This window comes from Rhinoderma darwinii, chromosome 4 (genome assembly GCF_050947455.1).
Source record: "Rhinoderma darwinii isolate aRhiDar2 chromosome 4, aRhiDar2.hap1, whole genome shotgun sequence".
Taxonomy (NCBI): Eukaryota; Metazoa; Chordata; class Amphibia; order Anura; family Rhinodermatidae; genus Rhinoderma; species Rhinoderma darwinii.
The window spans coordinates 113,150,737-113,158,709 of record NC_134690.1 but is presented as its reverse complement, the minus strand read 5'-3'; positions in this window follow the sequence as shown (position 1 = coordinate 113,158,709).

The window sequence follows — 7,973 nt, the reverse complement described above, 5'->3', positions numbered from 1 at the left end:
CGGCTGAAAAGACTCTTTTGGCCATACTGAAAAACTTGTGCTACCTAACTAACTAAAAACAGGTTAGTGGGCACAAAAGGGCAGAAAAGCGGCAGATCGCTGGTTTTTTTGAACTTACGCACTGTATTTATTCCTGTCTCCGTCTCTCACAAGCTCTCTGACAGGAAAGAGCTTGTCAGAGACGGAGATGCCGGCAAACCACTGCTCCTGCGCTGTGATTGGCCTGTCAGTACTGACCAATCACAGCTCGTTTCCGGCACAGGGACCACTCTGATTGGTCCTGTTTGAATCCTGCTTTGTGATCGGGACGCTGTCACCATGTCTGTTGACATGGTGACAGTTTGAAGCTTGGGCATGCACAGCTTCCCCATGGCTCCTCTATCCCCCCCACGGGTGCAATAGGCAGGCACCACTGCTACTGCGCTGTGATTGGCCTGTCAGTACTGACCAATCACAGCTCGTTTCCGGCACAGGGACCACTCTGATTGGTCCTGTTTGAATCCTTCTTTGCGATCGGGACACTGTCACCATGTCTGTTGACATGGTGACAGTTTGAAGCTTGGGCATGCACAGCTTCCCCATGGCTCCTCTATTCCCCCCACGGGTGCAATAGGCAGGCAACACTGCTCCTGCGCTATGATTGGCCTGTCAGTACTGACCAATCACAGCTCGTTTCCGGCACAGGGACCACTCTGATTGGTCCTGTTTGAATCCTGCTTTGCGATCGGGACGCTGTCACCATGTCTGTTGACATGGTGACAGTTTGAAGCTTGGGCATGCACAGCTTCCCCATGGCCCCTCTATCCCCCCACGGGTGCAAAAGGCAGGCACACGCCGCTCATACTCGGAACTGGCTCCCGGCCGCTTTCGGAAGGAGACGCCGACGTGGCCTTGCTCGTGCAACTCCAGGTGGGCTTGAGGCTTCCGAAAATGCCATAAAAAAAAAAAGATTTTTTTATTATGAAGGTAGAAAAATCAGCGGGACCGACCCGCGAGCGAAGCCGGCGGGGAGTTCCAGGAGGTCGGCATGAGTTGGCCGTGCATACCGCTAAAGCCCTCAAACTCCGAGGCTGGCGCTGAGGAGCTCATACACGGCTGCAACCGGGCTGGCACGGCTTCCCCATGGCTCCTCTATCCCCCCAAGGATGCCATAGGCAGGCACACGCCGCTCATACCCGGAGCGGGCACACCGCCGCTGACATGCATCCTTCGCGGACCGGAAGTGCTTGTCAGCCGGCTGGACACAACGGGACTCGCCGCGGGCGCTGTGGAGCTCCCACAAGGAAGCTGCCGGCATGTACAAGCTCCCCAGGGGCCCCTCTATCCCCCCACGGGTGCAAAAGGCAGGCACACGCCGCTCATACTCGGAACTGGCTCCCGGCCGCTTTCGGAAGGAGACGCCGACGTGGCCTTGCTCGTGCAACTCCAGGTGGGCTTGAGGCTTCCGAAAATGCCATAAAAAAAAAAAGATTTTTTTATTATGAAGGTAGAAAAATCAGCGGGACCGACCCGCGAGCGAAGCCGGCGGGGAGTTCCAGGAGGTCGGCATGAGTTGGCCGTGCATACCGCTAAAGCCCTCAAACTCCGAGGCTGGCGCTGAGGAGCTCATACACGGCTGCAACCGGGCTGGCACGGCTTCCCCATGGCTCCTCTATCCCCCCAAGGATGCCATAGGCAGGCACACGCCGCTCATACCCGGAGCGGGCACACCGCCGCTGACATGCATCCTTCGCGGACCGGAAGTGCTTGTCAGCCGGCTGGACACAACGGGACTCGCCGCGGGCGCTGTGGAGCTCCCACAAGGAAGCTGCCGGCATGTACAAGCTCCCCAGGGGCCCCTCTATCCCCCCACGGGTGCAAAAGGCAGGCACACGCCGCTCATACTCGGAACTGGCTCCCGGCCGCTTTCGGAAGGAGACGCCGACGTGGCCTTGCTCGTGCAACTCCAGGTGGGCTTGAGGCTTCCGAAAATGCCATAAAAAAAAAAAGATTTTTTTATTATGAAGGTAGAAAAATCAGCGGGACCGACCCGCGAGCGAGGCCGACGGGGACTTCCAGGAGGTCGGCATGACTTTGCCGCTCATACCGCTCTTGCCCTGGAAGTCCACAAGGGGCGCTGCGGAGCTCGTACACGGCTGCCCCCGGTCTTGCACAGCTTCCCCATGGCTCCTGTATCCCCCCCCCCCCCACGGGTGCAGGCATACACCGCTCATACACTCTGGAGCTGGCTGACAGCCCAGCTGACATGCCACCTCCTAGCCGACCGGAAGTACATGTCAGGCGGCTTGGGACATAGTGGGACCCCCCCCCCCCCGCTGGCTCTGAGGAGCTCATACACTGTTGCCCCCGGGCATGCACAGCTTGCACACGGCTCCTCTACCCTGGGCTGCAATGGGCAGCACACGCCGCTCATACACTCTGGAGCTGGCTGACAGCAACTGCTGCTGATAATGATGATGACGATAATGTGCAAAGGGTTATCTATCGGCGGACAGTGTCACACTCTGGCCCTGGAACTGTGCCCCGGCCTGCCTCTGCTGCTCATTACCGCCTCTGACATTTTTTGAACATACCCCACTTTCACTTGATTTTAAATGTGTCACTTTCAGTAGCAGAAATGTCATTCTTTGACATTTGGGCCTTTTTATTTTCACTGCTGTTGGGTCACCAAATGGATCTCCTTATCTCGAGGCCTAGTCCTCTCCCCACCGCCCTGGAACTCTGCCCCGGCCTACGCTGCGTGCCGTCACACTCTGGCCCTGGAACTGTGCCCCGGCCTATGCTGCCTGCCGTCACACTCTGGCCCTGGAACTCTGCCCCGGCCTGTGCTGCCGTCACACTCTGGCCCTGGAACTGTGCCCACGGCCTGCCTCTGCTGCTCATTACCGCCTCTGACATTTTTGAACGTACCCCACTTTAACTTGATTTTAAATGTTTCACTTTCAGTATCAAAAATGTCATTCTTTGAAATTTGGGCCTTTTTATTTCCACTGCTGCTTGGTCACCAAATGGATCACCTTATCTCGAGGCCTAGTCCTCTCCCCACCGCCCTGGAACTCTGCCCCGGCCTACGCTGCCTGCCGTCACACTCTGGCCCTGGAACTGTGCCCCGGCCTATGCTGCCTGCCGTCACACTCTGGCCCTGGAGCTCTGCCCCGGCCTGTGCTGCCGTCACACTCTGGCCCTGGAACTATGCCCCGGCCTGCCCCTGCTGTTCACCACCGCCTCTGACATTTTTGAACGTACTCCACTTTCACTTGATTTTAAATGGTTCACTTTCAGTATCAAAAATGTCATTCTTTGACATTTGGGCCTTTTTATTTTCACTGCTGTTTGGTCACCAAATGGATCTCCTTAGATCGAGGCCTAGTCCTCTCCCCACTGCCCTGGAACTCTGCCCCGGCCTACGCTGCCTGCCGTGACACCCCTGGCCCTGGAACTCTGCCCCGGCCTACCTCTGCTGTTCACTACCGCCTCTGACATTTTTGAACATACCCCACTTTAACTTGATTTTAAATGTGTCACTTTCAAATGTTTCACTTTCAGTTGCAGAAATGGCATTCTTTGACATTTGGGCCTTTTCATTTTCACTGCTGCTTGGTCACCAAATGGATCCCCTTGGATTGAGGCCTAGTCCTCTCCCCACCGCCCTGGAACTCTTCCCCGGCCTACGCTGCCTGCCGTGACACCCCTGGCCCTGGAACTCTGCCCCGGCCTACCTCTGCTGTTCACTACCGCCTCTGACATTTTTGAACATACCCCACTTTAACTTGATTTTAAATGTGTCACTTTCAAATGTTTCACTTTCAGTTGCAGAAATGGCATTCTTTGACATTTGGGCCTTTTCATTTTCACTGCTGCTTGGTCACCAAATGGATCCCCTTGGATTGAGGCCTAGTCCTCTCCCCACCGCCCTGGAACTCTTCCCCGGCCTACGCTGCCTGCCGTGACACCCCTGGCCCTGGAACTCTGCCCCGGCCTACCTCTGCTGTTCACTACCGCCTCTGACATTTTTGAACATACCCCACTTTAACTTGATTTTAAATGTGTCACTTTCAAATGTTTCACTTTCAGTTGCAGAAATGGCATTCTTTGACATTTGGGCCTTTTTATTTTCACTGCTGTTTGGTCACCAAATGGATCTCCTTAGATCGAGGCCTAGTCCTCTCACCCACCGCCCTGGAACTCTGCCCCGGCCTGTGCTGCCATCACACTCCTGGCCCTGGAACTCTGCCCCAGCCTGCCCCTGCTGTTCACCACCACCTCTGACATTTGTGAACATACCCCACTTTAACTTGATTTTAAATGTGTCACTTTCAAATGGTTCACTTTCAGTATTAAAAGTGTCATTCTCTGACATTTGGGCCTTTTTATTTTCACTGCTGCTTGGTCACCAAATGGATCTCCTTGGATTGAGGCCTAGTCCTCTCCCCACTGCCCTGGAACTCTGCCCCGGCCTACGCTGCCTGCCGTCACACCCCTGGCCCTGGAACTCTGCCCCGGCCTGCCTTTGCTGTTCACCACCGCCTCTGACATTTTTGAACATACCCCACTTTAACTTGATTTTAAATGTTTCACTTTCAAATGTTTCACTTTCAGTAGCAGAAATGGCATTCTTTGACATTTGGGCCTTTTCATTTTCACTGCTGCTTGGTCACCAAATGGATCTCCTTAGATTGAGGCCTAGTCCTCTCACCCACCGCCCTGGAACTCTGCCCCGGCCTACGCTGCCTGCCGTCACACCCTGGCCCTGGAACTCTGCTCCGGCCTGCCTCTGCTGCTCACCACCACCTCTGACATTTGTGAACATACCCCAATTTAACTTGATTTTAAATGTTTCACTTTCAGTATCAGAAATGCCATTCTTTGACATTTGGGCCTTTTTATTTTCACTGCTGCTTGGTCACCAAATGGATCTCCTTGGATTGAGGCCTAGTCCTCTCCCCACCGCCCTGGAACTCTGCCCCGGCCTACGCTGCCTGCCGTCACACCCCTGGCCCTGGAACTGTGTCCCGGCCTGCCTCTGCTGCTCACCACCGCCTCTGACATTTTTGAACATACCCCACTTTAACTAGATTTTAAATGGTTCACTTTCAAATGTTTCACTTTCAGTAGCAGAAATGCCATTCTTTGACATTTGGGCCTTTTTATTTTCACTGCTGCTTGGTCACCAAATGGATCTCCTTGGATTGAGGCCTAGTCCTCTCACCCACCGCCCTGGAACTCTGCCCCGGCCTACGCTGCCTGCCGTCACACCCCTGGCCCTGGAACTCTGCCCCGGCCTGCCCTTGCTGTTCACCACCGCCTCTGACATTTTTGAACATACCCCACTTTAACTTGATTTTAAATGTTTCACTTTCAAATGTTTCACTTTCAGTAGCAGAAATGTCATTCTTTGACATTTGGGCCTTTTTATTTTCACTGCTGCTTGGTCACCAAATGGATCTCCTTGGATTGAGGCCTAGTCCTCTCCCCACCGCCCTGGAACTCTGCCCCGGCCTACGCTGCCTGCCGTCACACCCCTGGCCCTGGAACTCTGCCCCGGCCTGCCTCTGCTGCTCATTACCGTCTCTGACATTTCTGAACATACCCCACTTTAACTTGATTTTAAATGTTTCACTTTCAGTATTAAAAGTGTCATTCTTTGACATTTGGGCCTTTTTATTTTCACTGCTGTTTGGTCACCAAATGGATCTCCTTACCTACCAGCAATCACCCTGGTTCTCTGGCTGGGCATGGGGATGCAAGTTGCTCCCGCTGACCCCCTTCCACCCCACCGGGACCTACCTGCAATCACTCTGGAACTCTGGCTGGGCATAGGGACACAGGTTGGTCCCGCTGCCCCCCCTTCCACCCCACCGGGACCTACCTGCAATCACCCTGGAACTCTGGCTGGGCATGGGGATGCGGTTTGCTCCAGCTGACCCCCTTCCACCCCACCGGGACCTACCTGCAATCACCCTGGAACTCTGGCTGGGCATGGGGATGCAAGTTGCTCCCGCTGACCCCCTTCCACCCCACCGGGACCTACCTGCAATCACTCTGGAACTCTGGCTGGGCATAGGGACACAGGTTGGTCCCGCTGCCCCCCCTTCCACCCCACCGGGACCTACCTGCAATCACCCTGGAACTCTGGCTGGGCATGGGGATGCGGTTTGCTCCCGCTGACCCCCTTCCACCCCACCGGGACCTACCTGCAATCACTCTGGAACTCTGGCTGGGCATAGGGACACAGGTTGGTCCCGCTGCCCCCCCTTCCACCCCACCGGGACCTACCTGCAATCACCCTGGAACTCTGGCTGGGCATGGGGATGCAAGTTGCTCCCGCTGACCCCCTTCCACCCCACCGGGACCTACCTGCAATCACTCTGGAACTCTGGCTGGGCATAGGGACACAGGTTGGTCCCGCTGCCCCCCCCTTCCACCCCACCGGGACCTACCTGCAATCACCCTGGAACTCTGGCTGGGCATGGGGATGCGGTTTGATCCAGCTGACCCCCTTCCACCCCACCGGGACCTACCTGCAATCACCCTGGAACTCTGGCTGGGCATGGGGATGCGGTTTGCTCCAGCTGACCCCCTTCCACCCCACCGGGACCTACCTGCAATCACCCTGGAACTCTGGCTGGGCATGGGGATGCAAGTTGCTCCCGCTGACCCCCTTCCACCCCACCGGGACCTACCTGCAATCACTCTGGAACTCTGGCTGGGCATAGGGACACAGGTTGGTCCCGCTGCCCCCCCTTCCACCCCACCGGGACCTACCTGCAATCACCCTGGAACTCTGGCTGGGCATGGGGATGCGGTTTGCTCCCGCTGACCCCCTTCCACCCCACCGGGACCTACCTGCAATCACTCTGGAACTCTGGCTGGGCATAGGGACACAGGTTGGTCCCGCTGCCCCCCCTTCCACCCCACCGGGACCTACCTGCAATCACCCTGGAACTCTGGCTGGGCATGGGGATGCGGTTTGCTCCAGCTGACCCCCTTCCACCCCACCGGGACCTACCTGCAATCACCCTGGAACTCTGGCTGGGCATGGGGATGCAAGTTGCTCCCGCTGACCCCCTTCCACCCCACCGGGACCTACCTGCAATCACTCTGGAACTCTGGCTGGGCATAGGGACACAGGTTGGTCCCGCTGCCCCCCCTTCCACCCCACCGGGACCTACCTGCAATCACCCTGGAACTCTGGCTGGGCATGGGGATGCGGTTTGCTCCCGCTGACCCCCTTCCACCCCACCGGGACCTACCTGCAATCACTCTGGAACTCTGGCTGGGCATAGGGACACAGGTTGGTCCCGCTGCCCCCCCTTCCACCCCACCGGGACCTACCTGCAATCACCCTGGAACTCTGGCTGGGCATGGGGATGCAAGTTGCTCCCGCTGACCCCCTTCCACCCCACCGGGACCTACCTGCAATCACTCTGGAACTCTGGCTGGGCATAGGGACACAGGTTGGTCCCGCTGCCCCCCCCTTCCACCCCACCGGGACCTACCTGCAATCACCCTGGAACTCTGGCTGGGCATGGGGATGCGGTTTGATCCAGCTGACCCCCTTCCACCCCACCGGGACCTACCTGCAATCACCCTGGAACTCTGGCTGGGCATGGGGATGCGGTTTGCTCCAGCTGACCCCCTTCCACCCCACCGGGACCTACCTGCAATCACCCTGGAACTCTGGCTGGGCATGGGGATGCAAGTTGCTCCCGCTGACCCCCTTCCACCCCACCGGGACCTACCTGCAATCACTCTGGAACTCTGGCTGGGCATAGGGACACAGGTTGGTCCCGCTGCCCCCCCTTCCACCCCACCGGGACCTACCTGCAATCACCCTGGAACTCTGGCTGGGCATGGGGATGCAAGTTGCTCCCGCTGACCCCCTTCCTCCCCACCGGGACCTACCTGCAATCACTCTGGAACTCTGGCTGGGAATAGGGACACAGGTTGGTCCCGCTGCCCCCCCTTCCACC